General features: G+C 35.0%; 1 pseudogene; it reads right to left on the minus strand.

Annotated features, from left to right (window-relative positions):
- Positions 1 to 5,486: 5,486 nt before the first annotated feature.
- LOC120067450 lies at positions 5,487 to 20,609 on the minus strand (annotated as a pseudogene).
- Between the last annotated feature and the right edge of the window lie 1,540 nt (positions 20,610 to 22,149).

The following is a 22,149-nucleotide window of genomic DNA, read 5'->3' on the forward strand; positions in this document are numbered from 1 at the left end:
AGGAGTTAGATGTAACTATAGGGACAAAATGATAATTTTGGTCCAGTTGTACTTACGAGCAATTTGTGAAAAGTCACGCACTGTTCTGGTTATAGCCAATGGATACAAAAATATATCTGTAGCACGAAGAATTCAACTATCGATCTTTAGTAGAGTGACCGACAGTTCATGAAAGTTGATTAATTTAATTAAAGGGGTTTAATTAATTGATCAAGTACCATTGAAGCTTCAAGCTATAGGTCTATAAGGTCCCCTTTATATCTCAACAGGGATAATTGAGAATCAATTTAATTTTGGATTAATTTGAATTGTTCAAATTAATTGAGAGAATTAAATATATATGATATAATTAATTTAGTTTAATTATATATGGTATAGTCTGTATAATGTATTTGATACATTATAAAATAAAGTTTATTGTTTTGTACTTGTTTTTATCTTGTACACCCACTTGCTTTAGGACAAATGAGAGATTGTTGGGGTTGATGCCCTAAATCTCGTAGGGTTCTGTAGTTTGTAAATACATGTATGAACAAACACTTGTGATGTAATAATATGAGATATTTTTTTCATTGTTGTCTATGAAATACGAGATATTTTAGTTGCATTAACCACAAAACAATAACTAAGATCCCTAGTTATCGTTATAACTTAAGCATGTATGTGGAGACATACAAGTGGATCATGCCTTAAGTGATAACCTAAATGGTCTGTAGTATATGAATAAAAGATGGAAACGTTATCCTAGTAACACTACGGATACAACCCACTTTGTAGATGTTACAAGTGTTGTAAAGTGCTACAGATGGTCAGATCCTGATCATTCATGTGGAGACATGCGAGCGGGGGTATCATATACAAAAGAGTTTGTATAAGATTGGACCACGAAATGTTTAGTCTCGTTATATAACGCCGTTCATGATAAAGACTTTCATTTCACTAGGATGACCATAGGTAACATGACCTTAATCTTGAGTGAGTTGGGAACTCCTGCCTATGAGGGCGGTCTTTTGATTTGCATGGGTGCGAGTGGCCAGATTGCCGACTCAAACCTGCCACTTTGGGGATTCGTCTGATTGGGGAGCTGGGAACTCAGCTACACAAGAAGGAATTCACTCTTTCCCCGAAGTAGGGGTAAGTAAATAGATTACTCTCTTAAGGGCTGATTCCGGGGCTTGAACAATGTGGCGCCACACACTTTCTCATGGTCCGAAAGGCTTTGAGTCGTTGGAACTATGCTACAAAGAAAAAGGGACAAAAGCATGATGGGTGCATAGGAAAGCATGACGAGTGTATAGGGAACACTCATTAATGCATAGGAAGCCTTGTTGGACACATAACATAAGTTAAACTTGGAGGGAGTATGCAGCCAAGGGGTAGTATGCATTGAGTTGAGTATGCAACCAAGGAAGGAGTGGAATACATTGAGATGAGTATGCAGCCAAGGAAGGAGTGGTATGCATTAAGTTGAGTAAGCTTGGGAAGCAAGGTTGGAGTGATAGCAAGTTGGGGCAAGTGGATGAACCAAATGAAGTCTTCGCCAAGCCAAGGATGAGGTGGGCGCATGGTAAGACATGCAAAAAAGTTGAAAATGACACCTCAAAAGTAGGCTATGCATTGGCCTATGCAAGAAGAAGACACTTAAGCCAACATGCAAGGAGGTGTCGAGAGAGATGCGTTGGTATACAAATAATGAAGGCATTTGAACATGCAAGGTTGTAGATGTGTCAAGCGCTGATGGTTTTGGGACTACTATAAATTAGGCGCTTAGGGGACTTTAGTTATCACAATACAAATCAAGTGGAATCAGGGTAAAAGTATTGTGAGTGAGTGTATTAAGTGATCCTAGGCTGCCATTTGATTTGGAAAAGTAAGGATTGAGGAATTCAAGTTGGAAGGCTGAGGGGGTCAGCTGGTTGCATAGAGCAGACGTTCATCACATACACCATCTCCTGGCCAATGATGCATGTGTGTGCACACGCCCATCGCAAGTCGCGCACCCTCGTAGGCGCGGACACCCGTTCGATCGCACGCTGCACAGCCGACCGTGTGAGTGATCTAAGGCATGCCCGCGTTTGCGCACATGCTACACTTGCCCAGACCCTCGCAAGCGCACATCCATGCTCCAGCAGCCATGCCTGTGTAATGCCTGCATCTGCGCGAGGACTACTGCCCATCTACACACGCCACAGCCATGTGACCATCCTATATGCTGACTACCACACACGCTCACCACCCAATGCAAACTAAACTCTAAGAACTGTATTTCTAAGAACTGAACTTATTTTTGAGTAAGTTGGGAATTTAAGGAAACAAGACCAAAAACCATCCGGGAAAGACTATAGGAAAAGCCACAACAAAGGACTATAAGTGGTTTTATTTAAATATTTTAATTGCACATACATATATGATGTTATATATATGTATGATTTGGCAAATTTTGGCATGATTGGGAAATGTGTCTCCTTGAATTTGAAATTATCGATTTTTCATTGTTTTACTCGAATGATTGTTTACCCTTGCTTTATTGGATAACATGTTCATTAGAAGTAGCCTGAAAACTAGAATTGTACCCTGGGAAATTGATAGCGTGTCTCAAGCACGTTTTGTCGACATGCACATATTCAGTGGGCTACATTGGGTACTAGGATTGTTTCCTCACACTTGCATCTTAGATTGGACGGGACAACTAGGATAACACATGATCATGCCTGTATTGCCTCAACTACTAGGTTGGGGTGGCTGTCTTTAGTCCTTGATATTGTTTGTGATTGCTATTGTGAAACTCTTTAAAATAGATTTACAAAAGAAAGATTTAATTTCTTAAACAAAAAGAGACTCACCACTCATTGAGCTTTTTTTTAGCTCACGTTTTCCAATGTTTTATCCCTCCCATCCCAAAGGTAGCAGAAGAAGAAGTTCTGGAATGCCACTTGAGTTTAGAAACTGCCACTCTAGAAGAACAAAACTCTGGATCCTACGACAATAGAAAGATTATTATGAATCCAAAATATGTTGTAAACCTAGTTAATATATAGGGTTGTAATTAATCAGTTTTAACTTTGAAATTAGACACATATGTGTTATAAGAATTATCTAGCATACAAGGTTAAGTAGATAGTAGATATCATAAAAGGGTGGTGCCTACCATCTTCTGCCTCCTTTCAAGTTTGTGAGGTGAACTCGAAAGGGGATGTGACGAGTTGGTATCAAAGCATAAAGTTTTGGGGAAACCTGAGGGTTATGTGGTGGAAGGTAGAGTTAGGGGTTCATGAAAACCTCGAAAATTATATTTGTGGAAACTTAAGGGAGTCTATTAAGTTATAAAAATCTATGGAGTAGCAGACTTGAGGAAAAATCTGGGGGTTGAGCAAATCAAGAATGGAGATTCTAGGAATTGGGAAGTTAAGATTAAAACAAAGGTTATAAGAACCCATGATTACATGTTAAGGAAACCTGGGGATTGGTTAATGTCAGAGCGAAGGTTTACGTAAAACCTGGGAAGGATGAGTATAAGTCGATACCAAGTTGGTATTAGAGAAAAGTTCCTGGAAGAATCTGGAAATTAGAAATTAGGCAAGGCCTACAGAAGGTTTTAGGGAAAAGAGTTACAGGAAAACCCGGGAAGCGGTAGGAAAATTTGTCTAGGACTTATAAGGAATATTGCAATAAGTAGAATCACCTAAAGATAAATTTGGAATAAAGTAGAAGCAGAAGTTAATACATAATATTTAATTAACTTTCATCGTAAGAGACATGTACCCGAGTGGTAGACCCTGGTGATAGCAAGAACCTATAAAAAGTGATGCTACCTTCGACACAACCTCTAAAGAGAATAGAGGAAATATCCAAATAAATAATCCTTACTTAGACATTGATCTGGGACACCAGATCATCAATCCACGAGTAAAAGCACCCAGAGCCAGTAAAGAACCTGGATGTCCCAAATGTGGAAAGAATCATAAGAATCCATGTTTGCTAAGAACCAACACATGTTTTGGGTGTGGTTGACAAGGCCGCATTAGGAAAAATTGCATATATTTTTAGAGGAAAACAAAGAAGAAACAAGAACAGGTTTTGAGAGAGAATCAATTACAACCAGATGCACCTGTAAGCAGCAAAAATAAGAGAGTTATGTCAGAAACGACATCCGGTAGAGATACAAAAAGAACTCACACTTTAGGAAGTTTCGGTCCATCAGTAAGTTGGGTTAGACAGGCTGAAATCGACACTCCATGTAGAATAATCATTGAATTTGATGGAAAATCTCCATGTGAGGTTTGTGTTGAAGATTCTTGAAAATACTACATTTTTTGTCAACAAACAAGGCATGTTCATGAAAACTATCCTTGGAAGCAAGAAGAGCAACCAAGAACAAATACTAGAGAGGTTGTCTTTAAGAGATTATCCCTTAGAGATTAGAAGGAAGTTCAGAAAAGATAAATAGATGTTGCGAATAAATACTAGAGTTGTAGATAACCTATGGAACTGCCTTGTGAATAAAAGAACAGGACTTTGTGTAACTTATTGTTCTATAGATGCAAATGAATGAATTAGGATTTATTATTATTAACTAATGCTTAAATACCTTGTAGACAACCATGCTTAGAAGTGGGAAAAATAAAAAACCACTCAACACCGATAGATCCAATGAGGAGAGTGAAGAAGGATCTAGTCATCCATAAAAGGGATTAAGACAGGAAGAATAGTTTCTAGATAAGTCTGCCCACTGACTACAAGAAAGCTTGGGAATCGTACAACTTGACCCAGAGAAGAAATTTGGAATAGAACGCTTAAGATCATTGAGTGCCACCGTATATGAAGGAACCACCTATCCCGCTGATGCCGAAATACGGATCACTCAACTAGAAATTTTTTTTAAAAAAATAATGTGATGCCCCGAAGATCAAAAAGTAAATCTTGCAATTTTCCTATTACAAAAGAGGGGGGAGGATTTGTGGAGAGTAGTTGAAAATAGAAGGAAGGGAAGAGGTGAACCCACTTAGGAGGAATTTCGAGAAGCTTGTTATGAGAAATTTTATCCCTGATCGTCCCGTGATGTAAAATGGAATGAGTTCTTACAACTTGTACAAGGTAGTACGATAGTAGTAGAGTACGAGCTATAGTACACTGAACTTTCAAGGTATGCTTTGAACATTATTGAGGACGAAAGTGAAAGGTGTAGGAGGTTTGAAGCAAGACTAAGGAAATAAATTAAGACACATGTGACAGCTACCGCTGCATGGTTTGAATTTTCAAAGTTAGTGGAGGCGACCATGAGAGTAGAAAGAAGTATGATGATTGAGGAACAAGGGGCAGACAATAGGCAAGCAGTGGACAAGGGAAATCAAGTGGAGAGTAAGAAGTTTGCTCCTGGGGTGGAAAATAAGGGATTTTTCAAACGAAGAGGAACGTCAAAGTCTGGATTGGGTTTAGAAGGAACAAGTCAATTGGGGAAGACTTTTAGGAGAAACTACCTAGAACAACTAAGAGAATCTATAGCTAGTGCTAATCAAAAGAAGGTTTCCCATAAATTTTCCATTTCCTTGTAAAGTGTCTTTCATAGGCTCTAGAGCCCAAGCCCATGAGAGTTGTGCATTTTCCTTTTCATTTTGCTCTTTCACAAACATAGATGTTTGATAATTTACTTTTACAGTGTTATAAACCTCCTTATTGCAACCAACAAGAATGCTCACAGACCAAGCCAGTACAAAATACTTTCCATCTGCTTGTAGATCTATGGTGGGATCATTGATGTCATTTGTGTTGCTCAAAAAGCAAAACCTTTCTCCTATTGTTGGGTTAGAGAATTTTGTTAAAGTTACAGAGCTACCAAAGTTTTTGTTTGAGGGCATGTTGTTAGTGAGAATCTTCTTTCCTAATTTGATTGATGCATGGAGTTGTTTGAGATGCCCCCATTTAGGTTGATTCAAATTCCCAAATTCATCAAGTTGAGCATTGTAATCATAAGATGTAATGATGAATGGACCTCTTGATGTTCTTCCAAAGTTTGTGCCTCCATGATACGTGTAATAATTGTTAAAGACACCACCAACTTGAAAAAATCTTGCAACAAAAAATGCTACATCTTCTGCAATTCTGCAAGGGTCTTTATCGTCTCATTTCTTGAACCGTCCCACCCAATTTTCAGTAAACATTTTTGGGCTCTTAGGATTGGTAGAGCTAAAGTTATCACATGAATCCATTGCATGTATTAATGATAGGTTGTGGGGCATCACTTTGTTGGCACATGATCCATGTGACGCCAATATTGAAAGATTCAGACATTTGAGTGCACCAATTGATATATGCTTTTCCTGCATCTGCATAAGGTATCATCTCATTTTCATACTCAATTCTCGATTTGAGATAATATTATTGGCCCTTCTTGTGATGCAAAGAGGTTGGCTTGTTTACACATATTCACTATATTTGTCGTGAAAGTTTGCAATTCAATCTTGCAGACTTGATTGTCAGTTTGTAGTTGGATTCCTAACATATTGTGTAACCACATTGGAAAGCCTATGTAGTTCCACTCGACATACACATAAGGACCAATTCTTATGACAACGTAAAGGCCTACATCTTGGATAAGCTAGAAGAATTTGATAAAATCCAGATGTTTAGAGAAATCATATTTTTGTCATTAAGGCTCGTGACGATTCCAAAAAAATGTAGGTCTCGATTGCATCAAGCCCGCCATCTTTAGCTTTTTTAATGAGATCAGGCCACATTGCTTCTGTACTGTGCGGACAATGAATTGAACCTGAGAAGAAAATGCATCATTCACCATTGATAATTGTAACAACCCGAGTTTTTAGGAAAATTTAAGTTAATTATCTTAAATTGTTGAGCTTTAGTTTCATTAATCTTTGGAATTTGAAATCAAATTGTTACAGTTGAAGAAGTTTTATTGGTTAATGTGGATTCTTTGAGTAGAGTTTTAAATTAATTGGAAGGGATAATTGAATTTCTTGGATAAGAAATTTTGAGATTTTGTGAAATTTGAAAGGGAAGAGGGGAAATTGTGGTTTAAAAAATTTTACCCTCTTTAATTTTGGAATTTGGATCCAAAATTTAAACAAAGAATTAGGAGAAGATAATTGGTTTATTTGGAAGTTATTAAATCAAGTATCTCGAAAGATTTTTAAATTTGGATTTAAGTTAATTTGGAAAGTTAGAATTTAATTGTTTACATGGTTTAGTGCATGAAAGTGATGTGCTAGAGTTGATCCATTAAAACTAAATTAAACATGTACGTTGATGTTAATTAACATGAACTTGATGAGGAGATTTTAGAGGACTCATAATTATGTGAATGTAATATGTAATATGAAGTTAGATGCAACCTCTTTTCCTTTCCAGATTATGTGATTGCATGAAAGTGATGTATGTCCGAAGGTGCTAGTACATGAAATAGATGTACTGGGGCTGATATGTATTAAAGTGATACATACCTAGAAGGTATTGGGGTGTATGTAAGAGGTACACACTCAGTGAGTTATGTGTATATGAAAGAGGTGTACGCTCAGTAGGTTATGTGTATACGAAAGAGATGTATGCATAACCATGTGTACGTAAGAGGTACACATTCAGTGGGGTTATGTGTATACAAAAGAGATGTATGCATAACCATGTGTATGAAAGAGGTACACGCCCCTACATTCATAGAGAGGACTTCGGGTGTACGTAAGAGGTGCACTCTAAGGGAAAGGAAAAAGAGTGAGCCATGTAAGGGAAATCTTCAGGTCCCACTAGTAGAGAGTTTCAGTTCATGTTGCATTTATTGGACATAAATGCTTAGTCTGACCTCGGTAGTGGGGTTACTTACTGAGTATTTTATGCTCATCCTTTCTTATGTTATGTTTTTCAGGTAAAAGCAAGGACGTACCAGCGAGTGACAGAAGGAAAATGCTTCCCTCATGTTTTCATGTTTTAGTGTTTTAAAATTTCAGTCTTGATGTGAGAATTTAGAGTTTCATGGTTGAAATTTTTATTTATCAGACTTCAAGAAATTTATTTTGAAAGATTTTCAGTTATTTGGATGTTACAAAAGTATTTATGTAAATAAATTCGTTTGATTTAGTAAAATTTGTGAGAGAGTCGTTTTGAGGTTTATGCATGTATGAAGTTACGGCATTGTATAAGTCCTAGAAAGTTCGGGTCGTTACAGTTAGTATCAGAGCAGAAATATATTTCTTTCTGACAATAACTTGGAAAAAAAGAAGGATCATAATATGAATGTAGAGCCTAAGTTTTAGGTTCTATAGACTGACTTACGATGTAATTTTCGGTTTTGTGTCCCTTATGGCTAACTACGGATCCTTCGTTCTCACCAAGTTTGTTCTTTCATTAAATGTCTTATGGAAAATGTGTTTAAAAGCTTTCATATCTAAGCTTTATGTACTGAATGATTGTCATTGCTAGTTTAATGACTTGAAAGAAGTTAATATGAGATAACTATTAACTTTTGTATTATGGAAGGAAAGAAGGATCACAATAAGGCCATTTGGCATTAGTTAATTCATGGAAGAATTGATAGAAACAGACATATATTTATGTTCATAGATATTGAAACTTAGTAGAACTATGAAGTATTATGAACTTATGATAAGAAAGAAAGAAAAGGGTGTATTTGTCTAAACCATCGAATAAGCTAGGCGAGTTGGGAATTCGTTGAGGAATAGTATTATGTATTGCATTGAGGGAATAAAAATTGGTGATGCTACAGGAAAATTTTTCACAAAGCACGCGTTCCTAAGTACGAGATTTAAGCTTCTTTATAAGATAAGCAAGAGGTGAGGAAGAGACGGTGGTTTTATTAAAAGTTACTAGGTATTGGGTTCAAAATGTTTCAAGAGAAATTTCGAAAGAATTAATAGATCATAATCAATTTCATGGTGTCAGAGTTGGTGGACTGAGTAAGGTATGGTGTTTAGGTTCTTCATGTAGTATATCTAAAAGAAAGAAGTATTACTAGTTGGAGAATAAAGCGATAGTATGAGGGACTCCTTACAAAACTCATGAAGGATAAATTGGTCAAAGAAGGTGAGGTGGTCGAAATTATAATTGGTTTAAAATGGGAGAAAATAAATTGTTGATCTCAAGGTACTTTGACTTTGTCTATGTCTTTATTGCGATGAAAAAGCTTAGGTTTAATTAGCTATACCAAGAAAGAGGATGAGAATTTGGAAGTTTAAAAGCAATGTTAAATTGTGGAAAGTACCCTAATAAAAGTAGGAAGTTTGAAATTGAATTATAGGTTATAAAAGGGTTGGAAGTGGTCACATATTTTGGTATAGAGATTATGTTTCACTTGGAAAGTGAAGAAAATGTACCTTTAACTTATTGGTCTTAACGAAGATAAGTGGGAGGAAAATAAAAATATTTAATGAAGGTTTTATTATTCTGATAGGATAATGGAAATTAATATTGTTAGGTCAAAGGCTAAGTTGGTTTGGCTTCCTAAGTTAAGAGTTCGTTGGTTGTGCGAATTTGAAATTGACTTCAATTAGTTTTCCTTTGAAAATTTGGAGATGTTATATGAAAGGAGGTATAGACCTTTATGGGCAACTGAAGTTTGAAGTACTATTCACTTATCGATGAAGCAATTCAAAAGTGAGATGATGAGGCGAGGATTACATATCAAAAGCTTTTCGAGATTTGAACTTTCGAGGACGAAAGTTCTAAAGATGGGAAGAATGTAACATCCCAAGTTTTTAGGAAAATTTAAGTTAATTATCTCAAATTGTTGAGTTTTAGTTTTCCTAATATTTAGAATTTGGAATCAAATTGTTACCGTTGAAGAAGTTTTATTGGTTAATGTGGATTCTTTGAGTAGAGTTTTAAATTAATTAGAAGGGATAATCGAATTATTTGGATAAGAAATTTTGAGATTTTCTGAAATTTGAAAGGGAAAAGGAAAATTGTGGTTTTAAAATTTTACCCTCTTTAATTTTGGAATTTGATCCAAAATTTAAGTAAAGAATTAGGAGAAGATAATTGGTTTGTTTGGAAGTTATTAAATCAAGTATCTAAAAAGATTTGTAAATTTGGATTTAAGTTAATGTGAAAAGTTGGAATTTAATTTTGGGATTTAGGATTTTTGGAAAGAAGTGATTTAAAGTTGGTGAATTTATTTTAAGGTTTATTTAATTAATTGGAGAAGAGGTGAAATATTTGAGTTTGATGTGATATATTTATTAAGGAAAAAAAAAAGAAAATATATTTCAAAATTAAATTCAATTTAGAGGAGAAGTAGTTAATTTGGAATTGGAATTAAAAGATGGATTGTTATAGATGGATTTGGAGTTATTGTCAAAATTAAATTAAATTTGAGGAAAAGTAGTTAATTTTGAATTGGAATTAAGAGATGGATGACTATAGATGGATTTGGAGTTATGGTCAAAATTCAATTCAAAATTATGCAGGCTAGTTGTTGGGTCGTTACAGTTGGTATCAGAGCAAAAATATATAATTTGGAGGTCCCAGGATCTTACTACTGGAATGTCTGGTTATTGTCATTTGGATCATTGTATACGAAATTTCTGCTCTAGTGCACTCTTAGGAGAATTAAATTGAGTGTTGCTAGTGTATTCATATATTATCACATCACTTTCATACAATGATCTAGTTATAGATCGGAAGAATGTAACATCCCGTGTATTCATAATTTTGAATTAAATTCACATGAATTTATGTCACGTGGTTTTAAAATTGGATTATTAAATTCACATGAATTTTTCTCTTCCCTCCATCTCTCTCTCCCTCATGTGCTGCACATCCCCCAAATTCTCTCTCTCTCTTTTGTCTTCACGAAGTGCCCCAACCCTCTGAGATTTTTCCTCCCCATCGTTCGTCCCTTCACCTCTAGCTAGCACCTCGCTGCAGACTGTTGGGGTTGATGCCCTAAATCTCGTAGGGTTCTATAGTTTGTAAACCTTGTATGAACAAACTTATATGGGATTAATAATATTTTATTGATTTGTAGGGTCCTATAGGATCCTACTCATTAGGAATGATGTAGGTTTACTGACTACAGTTAAAAACTGGCTAGTGACCCAATTCCAAATAAAAGATATGGGAAAGGCTCAGTTTTTTATGGGTATTCAGATCTTTCGAGATCGAAAGGACAAAATGCTAGCGCTGTCTCAAGCATCGTATATTGATAAGATGCTTGTTAAGTATTCGATGCAAAACTCCAAGAGGGATCTTTTGCCTTTCAGGCATAGAGTTACTTTGTCTAAGGAGTAGTGTCCTAAGACACCTCAAAAAGTTGAGGATATGAGACGGGTCCTCTATGCGTCTGTCGTGGCCAGTTTGATGTATACGATGTTATGTACTAGACCTGACATCTACTTTGTAGTGGAGATAGTTAGAAGATATCAATCTAATTCAGGATATGATCACTGGACAGCCATTAAGAACATCCTTAAGAATCTACAAAGAATGAGGGACTACATGCTTGTGTATGGTTCTAAGGATTTGATTTTTACAGGATACATAGACTCTGATTTTCAGCTTGATAAGGATTCTCGAAAATCAACTTCAGGATCAGTGTTCACTCTTAATGGAGGGGCAGTAGTATGGTGAAGCACCAAGCCAGGGTACATCGTGGACTCCACCATGGAGGCTGAGTATGTAGCGGCTTTTGAAGCTGCTAAGGAGGTCGTTTGGCTCAGGAAATTTCTGACTGATCTGGGCCCATCACACTTTATTGTGATAATAGTGGTGTTGTGGCAAATTTCCGTGAGCCTAGGGGTCATAAACATGGCAAGTACATAAAGCGTGTTGAGATTGGTGTCCTAATTCTCCCGGAGTCTCGTTGTTTTGTAAAGATACACATTGTTTAATGAATAAAATAAATGTTATTTCATTATGACATTTACTCATATCCAATAAACAAAGCTCCTTGGTTATCTTATGTGAACTTAAGCATGTATATGTAATATAAAAGTGGATCATTGTCTTAACTGATAACCTAAATAATTCTATAGTATAAGGATTAAGGTGAGATACCTGATCCTGGTGACACTATGGATACGACCCGCTTTGTAGAGGTTTGCAAGTGTTGTAAACTACTACAGATGGTAGATCCTGACCATTCATATGGAGACGTGCGAGCAGGGGTATCCTATACAAAGAGTTTGTATAAGACCTGGACCACGAGATGACTAGACTTTGTATATAACACCATTGATACTAGAGACTTGCATCTCACCTAAACGACCATAGGTGACACAACCTTAATCCTGAGTGTTTTGGGAACTCCTGCCATTGAGGACGGTTCTTTAATTAGTATGGGCGAGAGTGGCCAAATTTTCAACTCAACATGTCTACCTTTTTGAGGACTTGTCTGATCTGGGAGTTGGGAACTCAATCCACAAGATGGAATTCACTCTTTTCCTAAAGCAGGGATAAGTAGAGAGATTGCTCCCTTAAGGTTGATTCCGGGGCTTGAACATAGTGGCTACAACTTCTCTTTGGAAGAGAGAACTTAGTCATAGTAGAACTATGACTTATGTTCATTAAAGGGATCGGTGGTACTTAAGGAGTTAGATGTAAATACAGGGGCATAACAGTTATTGGCCCAGCTGTACTTACGAGCGATTTGTGAAAGGTTGTCACACTATTGATTGGTTAAGATGGACAAATAATATATCTGTGGTAAGAAGAGTTCAGCTGTCGATCTTTAGTGGAGTGCCTGGCAGTTAACGGATGGTGGATCCTGTGACTAAAGAGTTTAGTCAGTTATTCACGTATCGTTGAAGCTTCGAGCTACAGGTACATAAGGTCCCCTTGGTAGCTCAATGGATTCAGTTGAGGATCATTTCTTGAAATGTTCAAATTGACAAGAGGTATTTCGATTATATATGATATGATCGGTATGATGTATGAGATATATCTAGTGGAGGACTAATGTAAATGAGATTTACATTAAGTGCCATGGAATAGAAAAAGAACTATGGTTTTTTATGTTTCATGAGATGAAATATTAAAACTATAGGTTATAAATATAGTATGGTAAGTTGATTATCATTTATATTTATAATAATATTAATTATTGGATAATTAAATCCTTTTCTCTAATAACCAATTGAGTGGGAGGTTATTGGTGGTTCATGGTAACCGTGAGATAAAAGAAAAATTACTTTCCTAATTTTAGTAAGTTTTTGTCAAAATTGATTTGAGATTTCTCTCTCGGAAAAAGAATCTCACGGAGCTTGTCAAGTAAATACGGATTTACTAAATGACAGCTTGACAAAAGGTAAACGATCGTGTAGTGTTTGTAGGCGATAGACACGCTGCTAAACGATGAGCTAAACATTCGCTCAACTTTTGCTAGACGATTATATAGCTTTTGCTAAACGATTGGGCATCGACCTATATGATAGGTCCAGTCTTCTCCCACTTGCTCAATCGTTTACACGATTGTTGGTTCCTTCATTCGAGGTGGCTGTGTCCGAACGTTCGTGAGCAAGGAGCGTGGAGACGAGTCGACAAACATTCGTAGCATTTCTTCTTGTTTCTTGGTGTATCATGCTGTAATTTCTATATTGAATGCATAACCATTTGTTTTGTTTATGACTGTAATTTGTAATGTTCATACATGATTGTAATTTGGAATGATCTATTCCGCTGCTTATGGAAATCCTCGTGTTCGATTTCCTTCAGAGCAGAAGTATCATCTCATCTGATAGATTATGCATCAAGGGGGCTTGATTGTCACGAAGATAGCTTCGAAGCACAATATTACTGATCCGTTTACAAAGGCCCTCACGGTTACAGTGTTTGAGGGTCACCTACAGAGTATGGGTCTATGGGATAGACCACGGCTGGACTAGGGCAAGTGGGAGATCTTGTACCAGGCGTGTCATGCCCTAGTTTATTGTTTTGTATACTTGTATTTTATTATCTTGTACACCCCACTAGCTTTAGGACAAGTGGGAGATTCTTGGAGTTGATGCCCTAATTCTGGGTCCTATAGTTGTAAACCTTGTATGAACAAACTTGTATGTGATTAATAATATTTGATATTTTATTCACTTTGTCTATAAAATATGTGATATTTTAGTTGCATTAACCACAAACCAATTAACTAACATCCAAGGTTCTCGTTGTAACTTAAACATGTATGTGGAGATATACAAGTGGATCTTTTTTAACTGATAACCTAAATGGTTTGTAGTATATGGACAAGGTTGGGTACCTTATCCTGGTAACACTACGAGTATGGTCTGCTTTGTAAATGTTACAAATGTTGTAAAGTGCTACAAATGATCTGATCTTGATCATTCATGTATTAGACATGCGAGCGAGGATATTCTATACAAAGCAGTTTGTATAAGACCGGACCATAAAATGCTTAGTCTCATTATATAACGTCGTTTATAATAAAGACTTTCATTTCACCAGGATGACCATAGGTAACATGACCTTAATCTTGGGTGAGTTGTAAACTCCTGCCTGTGAAGGCGGTCTTTTGATTTGTATGGGTGAGAGTGGCCAGATCGTTGACTCAAAAAGCCTACCATTTTGGGGATTCTTTTAATTGGGGAGTTAGGAACTCAGCTACACAAGATGAAATTCACTTCGTCCCCGAAGCAGGGGTAAGTAGATAAATTGATCTCTTAAGGGTTGATTCCAGGTCTTGAACAATGTGGCACCACACCTTCTCTTGGCTCGAGAGGGGTTTAGTCATAGTAGGACTATGATGTATTATTCATTAGAGGGATCAGTAGTACTTAAGGAGTTAGATGTAACTACAGGGGAAAAATGGTAATTTGACGTAGCTGTACTTACGAGTAATTTATGAAGGGTCATCGTACTGTTGATTGGTTAAATCCAATGGACACATAAATATATTTGTAGTGTGAAGAGTACAACTATCGGTTTTTAGTGGAGGATGGTAGATAATGTAATTAAAGAGTTTAATTAATTATTCACGTACAGTTGGAGCTTCAAGCTACAGGTCCATAAGGTCCCCTTGGTAGCTCAAAAGAATTTAGTTGAGAATCAGTTTTTTGGTTAATTTGAATTGTTCAAATTAATAAGAGGGAATTTAGTTATATATGATATAATTGACATAAGGTATTTGATACATTATAGTTTAATTGGAGGAATAAATATTTGAATGTGATTCAAATATATTTTCTATAAATGAGATTCATAGTTGTTAATTTTAATATAAATGTGATTTATATTAAATGCCATAAATAGAGAAATAGAACTATAGTTGATATTGTATATGATGCAATATTAAAACTCTATGTTATAAATATAATATGATAAGTTGGTTATCATATTTATTTATATTATTTATTATTTTGAATAATAATCCCTTTTTACTCTTCAACCACCTTAGTGAGTGGTTGAGTAGTTTTTATGGAAAATGGGATAAACAAAATGAGATTTTATTTTTTCCATAATAAAATTAAACAAGTCTACACGAAAAAAGAGAGTCTATACGATAGGTTGATAGACTACAGATTGAAGTTTTTTTGCTATACGATAGTGTTCTTCTTCAATCTTCTTCCTCCTAAAAAACTCAAACACTTTCATTACCAAAATAGTCAGAGCCCACAACTCTTGGGTTTTCACCTTGCATATACCAAAGATTCTTGATGGTTGTTTCTCGTTTTGGTTCGTGAATTTCTTGAAGAAAATCTTCAAGTTTGTTGCTGTGTTCGAGTTCGTGATGGTTGGAGAGGGGTTTACGCGAAGAAACGTTCTTCAAAGGTACAATCTCTTGAACCCTATTTCTTGTTTAAAAAGCATGTTGTAATTTTATGTAGAATGCACAATCTGTATGTTTGCTATAAATTCGTGTTTTTAATCTAAATAGAATTTGGACGATCCACTTCCACTCAAGGATCTCTTTAAAATGAGTTCCTTCAATTGGTATCAGAACCAGGTTTGTGTTCTGATTTCAAATTCCATTTTTGTATTGAAATAGTTTACAGTTTTAGTGGGTTTTAGATTCTGCATTGCGTTTAATTGTTAAATGTATGTGGATGGTTGTTGATGGATGTTTCGGGATAGTAATCTTTGTTTTTGGCTTTCGATTTACTATTACAAAGTTAATTTTTAAGGGCCCTTGCGTTTTTGGCATTTAACTTGCAATCGAGTCTGTATTCGTTTAGTTTTGAATCGTTCGTGAAGCTTCAGAAGAAAGTTTGCAATGCATTTCGATGGAGAAGACGAAACGGTGGCTACATCGTGTAGTTAGAGCTAAACGTTCATTTAGATTTTGCTATGCATTTGTGTAGAGTTTTCTGCACGATCATCTAGCATCTGCTAAATAATCGCATAGCTAATGCTACGCGATCATGTAGTGCGTTGGCTACATGATCGCGTAGGTGCTCGATGGGTAGACGATCATGCGGTAGAACATTCAGTGGGAGGAAAGTGGAGTATATGATACTTCACTTTAACCTCTACACATTTCTCCCTAAAAGTTCACACTGTGAGATCTATTCTTGGCCTCGAGGCACCATGGGTGTCCCCCTACGGGTGGCATTTGAGTAGGTCAATATCAAGGTGAATGGAGAGAGTGTTCATAGTAAATGGGAGCGGAACGTGTGGCAACATATCCCTCGGTCTCTCTTATTAGGTTGGATAAAGTTTCGTGCATTGCCTCGTGGCATCATGGGTGTCCCCCTAAAGGATGACAGTTTTGCATAACTCTTTATTTGATTTCCAGAAATGGATAAAGTTACACAACTCCTGGGTTCTCACCCTGAGCATACCGAAGGTTCCTAGTGGTTGTGTATCGTTTTGGTTCTTGAATTTCTTGAAGAAAGTTTTCAAGTTTTCTACTGTGTTCGAGTTCATGATGGTTCGAGAGGGGTTTACACAAAGAAACATTCTTCAAAAGTATAATCTTTTGAACTCTATTTCTTGTTTAAAAAGCATGTTGTAATTTTATTTAGAATGCATAATCTGTATATTTGCTATAAATTCGTGTTTTCAATCTAAATTGAATTTGGACGATTCACTTTCGCTCAATGATCTCTTTAAAATGAGTTCCTTCACAAATAGCATCGCCATTGCCTCCAGCCAGCTTCCGCTCCGTCTGCTAGATCTGAGTGTGTCGCTCGTCTACAGCCACTGATCTGCCACGCAGATTTTCTTTCCTTCGTCACTGTTCTTGTTGGATCTTGGCTTCGGGATTAAAGTTGGTGTAGAATTCATTTTCTATTTAGAGGGTCGATTTTGTTGGCGTTTTCGGCACAGTTTGAGAATGTTAATTTGAGTGTTGCTAGCATTTGATTGCTTGAGCTAGTCTTGGAATTTCAACTCGAGGTAAGTAATCTTACTCTTGGGCCAGGTGATAAATTTAAGATTTATTTTGAGGATTATAAGACCATTTACAAGAATAATTTTGTTGAGTTTGAGGTTTAATGAACTGTTTAGAAAAGATATATGAGCATGTGATAATATGTCTAAAGTATGTTATAGGTATATGGGCATGATTTATATTAGGAGACATATTAAAAGAACGATTGAGCATGACCCTAAATTATGAGTTAAGTGGCACTACCACTGGAATGTCTTAAAGCTAGGTGAGAATTAGGCATTTGTCGATGTATATAGTTATATGATTTATTATGAAAGTATGTATGCTATATGATGTATTACAAAATTCCGAACATTTGATTGTTGACATGATTTAGTGCATGAAAGTGACATGCTAGAGTTGATCCATTAAAACTAGATTAAACACGTACGCTGAGGTTAATTAACATGAGCTTATAAGGAGATTTTAGAGAACTCATGATTATGTGAATGTTATTTGTAACATGAAGCTAGATGCAACCTCTTTTCCTTTCCATATTATTTGACTACATGAAATCGATGCACATCTAAATGCGCTAGTACATGAAATAAATGTACTAGGGCTGGTGTGTATGAAAGTAATACACACTTAAAAGGTACTGGGGTGTACGTAAGAGGTGCACGCTCAGTGGGTTATATGTATATGAAAGAGGTATATACATAACCATGTGTACGATAGAGGTATGCATCCCTACATTCATAGAGAGGATTTGGGGTGTACGTAAAAAGTACACACTCAGTGGGTTATGTGTATATGAAAGAGGTGTATGCATAACCATGTGTACGTAAGAGGTACACATTCAGTGGGTTATGTGTATACGAAAGAGGTGTATGCATAACCATGTATACGAAAGCGGTGCACGCCCCTACATTCATAGAGAGGACCTGGGGTGTATATAAGAGGTGCACTCTAGAGGAAAGAAAAAAGAGTGATCCATGTAAAGGAAATCTTCAAGTCCCATTAGTAGAGAGTTTAAGTTCATGTTGCATTTATTGGACATAAATATTAGCCTGACCCCGGTAGTGGGGTTACTTACTGAGTATTTTATACTTATCCTTTATTATGTTATGTTTTTCATATAAGAGGAAGGACATATCGACGAGTGACAGAAAGAATCCATGATCGTGCCATTGGGACCAAAGAAATGCTTCCGCTCACGTTTTCATGTTTTATAAAATTCCAGTCTTCATATGAGAATTTAGAGTTTCATGGTTGAAATTTTTATTTATTTGACTTCATGAAATTTATTTTAAAATATTTTGAATTATTTGGATGTTACAAAAGTATTTACATAAATAAATTCGTTTGATTTAGTTAAAATTTGTGAGAGAGTCATTTTGAGGTTTATGCATGTATGAAGTAATGGTCTTGTATAAGTCCTAGAAAGTCGAGTTATTACAGTTGCTATCAGAGCCTAAGTTTTAGATTCTATAGACTGGATTACGATGTAAATCTCGGTTCCTGTCCCTTATGGCTAACTACGAACCCTTTGTTCTCGCCGTATGTTCTTTCATTGGAATTTTTATGCAAAATATATTTAAAAGCCTTCATGTCTAAGCTTTATGTATTGAATGATTGTCATTGCTAGTTTAATGACTTGAAAGAAGTTAATATGAGGTAACTATTGGTTTTTGTATTATGGAAGGAAAGAAGGATCACAATAAGGCCATTTGACGTTATTAATTCATGGAAGAACTGATTGAAACGAACATATATTTATGTTCATAGATATGAATTTAATTAAATTTTGAATTATACAAATTAAGTTTAATTTTGACAATAACTTCAAATATATTTATGCTCTGATTGAAGGAAAGAAGAATCACAATAAGAAAATCAATTAGGCATTTGTGAAATTTTACCCTCTTTAATTTTTGATTTTGGATCCAAAATTTAAGTAAAGAATTAGGAGAAGATAATTAGTTTATTTAGAAGTTATTAAATCAAGCATCTAAAAAGATTTGTAATTTTGGATTTAGGATAATTATGAAAGTTGGAATTTAATTGTTTACATGATTTAGTGCATGAAAGTGATGTTCTAGAGTTGATCCATTAAAACTAGATTAAACACGTACGTTGAGGTTAATTAACATGACCTTGATGAGGAGATTTTAGAGGACTCATGATTATGTGAATGTGTTATATTAAGTTAGATACAACATCTTTTCTTTTCTAGATTATTTGACTGCATGAAAGCGATGCATGTCTGAAGGCGCTAGTCTATGAAATAGATGTACCAGGGTTGGTGTGTATGAAAGTGATACATATCTAAAGGGTACTGGGATGTACGTAAGAGGTGTATACTTAGTGGGTTATATGTATACGAAAGATATGTATACATAACCATTTGTATGAAAGAGTTATGCATCCCTACATTCATAGAGAGGATCTAGAGTGTATGTAAAAGGTACACACTCAGTGGGTTATGTGTATACGAAAGAGGTGTATGCATAACCATGTGTACATAAGAGGTACACATTCAGTGGGTTATGTGTATACGAAAGAGGTGTNGTATACGAAAGAGGTGTATGCATAACCATGTGTACATAAGAGGTACACATTCAGTGGGTTATGTGTATACGAAAGAGGTGTATGCATAACCATGTATATGAAAGAGGTACACACCTCTACATTCATAGAGAGGACCTGGGGTGTACGTAAGAGGTGCACTCTAGGGGAAAGGAAAAAAAGTGAGCCATGTAAGGAAAATCTTTAGGTTCTACTAGTAGAGAGTTTCAGTTCATGTTGTATTTATTGGACATAAATGCTAAGCCTGACCTCGGTAGTGGGTTACGTACTGAGTATTTTATACTTATCCTTTCTTACGTTACGTTTTTCAGGTAAGAGCAAGGACGTACTAGTAAGTGATAGAAGGAATCCGTGACCATGCCATTGGGACCAAAAAATACTTCTGCTCATGTTTTCATATTTTAATGTTTTAAAATTCCAGTTTTGATGTGCGAATTTAGAGTTTTATGGTTGAAATTTTTATTTATCAGACTTCATAAAATTTATTTTGAAAGATTTTCAGTTATTTAGATGTTACAAAAGTATTTTCATAAATTAGTTCGTTTGATTTAGTTAAAATTTATGAGAGAGCCGTTCTGAGGTTTTTACATGTATGAAGTAGTGGCCTTGTATAAGTCCTATAAAGTCGAGTCGTTACAATAATTATGTCATTTGAATCATACGAGACATTATTTCCCTTACAAAAAGATAAGGAAGTTAAAGTTGCAACGATGAGAAGAACGAGCCATTGAAGCTTTAACATCTTTGATCCCACAACTTATATGTTTGGTTTATTCATTTGTCTTATTGATGTGTTTATTTATATAGGAAAACATGGTGATAAGGTGAAGGATCTTTCCTATTTATATTTGTATTCTAATTGTTATTGAATTCTAAATATAGAAAACATGTCAATGAATTTTAAGTGGCAAAACTACTTTATTAATATGAGTTGCATTTTCTAAATTTGGAAAGCACTAGTCAGCCTTATCGTTAAATATTTTTTTTACTCAACAAAAAATATTATATGCAATTAACAAAATTGTGTTTTTTCAACTCAAATTTTCTTTTTTATTTTTCATCTTCGGTTTAAATTAGTAAGCCATAAACTAGCTGCTTAGGCTAATATAATATGTTGAATAAGTTCAATCAGTGTGAGAGTTATATTTAGTTCGAGCTAAATCTCGTTAGTTTGAGGCTCATGGTATTCCACAATGTAAGATGATAGTATTTGGGAGTTTTCAAGTGCTCATTGAAGTATTTCCCATCTCCCAACTACTCAAAAATCCTCTCCATCACCTATTTGGTTTCATTTAGAAACTTCTTATGGTACAATATGATTTTGTTACCGATAAGAAAAAATTACATTTCTTGATGTGAAAGTTGTGAAATTATTTAAATAATAATCCACGACAAATATTATAAATGATTTTGTAGTGTTTTAATACAATATGTTTTACTCCAATTTCATATTAAATCATCCAGTATCATTTTATATTAAATCATCCAGTATCATTTTTGTGACAGATTTTATCATGTGACAAATTTATTATTATTTAGGCTAGATTTTCTTTATTGTCAAAGTTCTTTATCATACTATTATAAAAATCCTTATTCTATTTATAAAAAAAAAAAAAGAAGACTTTTTAGTTGGATTAATAATCTCCAACAAAATTTTCTTATTTAAATGTTTTTTTTAGGTTAGAAGATATTTTTCCAAAAAAAAAAAAAAGTTGTTTTCAAATATAGGAAAATGAACCAAAATATTTATAAATATAGAAAAATTTCACTGTCTATCTGTGATAGATTGCGATAGATTACTATCTGTGTATATCTATATGATGATAGATACAGATAGTAGTCTATCACGGTTTATCGCTTTCTATCATAGATAGACTATAATATTTTACTATTATTTGTAAATATTTTTAATAGTTTTATCATTAAAATGATTTTCCAAAAAAAAAAAAAAAGACAATTGTATGTAAATATTCTAATTTTTAAAGAAAACAAAGGGTAGACTTAGATAAGGTTAAATTTCTTAGAAAACATATCCATGCATGCATAGAGTCTAACAAATATTTGAGGAAGGTATTCCAAAATTGTCTCCTTAAGGACTTTGGAATTACCAAGAAAATGCATCAAAACACGGGTATAAGTAGATATAACATTTCATCTTAAAATTCTACGTCAGGACTTTTGTTAATATTTTTTAGTTTTATTTTAGGGATTATTTAAAAGTTGGGAGCTTGATTGTTCAATTTTGGAACATGACTAATTTGACACAAACCGCAAACTTATGG

Source organism: Benincasa hispida, chromosome 12, assembly GCF_009727055.1.
Source record: "Benincasa hispida cultivar B227 chromosome 12, ASM972705v1, whole genome shotgun sequence".
Classification (NCBI taxonomy): domain Eukaryota; kingdom Viridiplantae; phylum Streptophyta; class Magnoliopsida; order Cucurbitales; family Cucurbitaceae; genus Benincasa; species Benincasa hispida.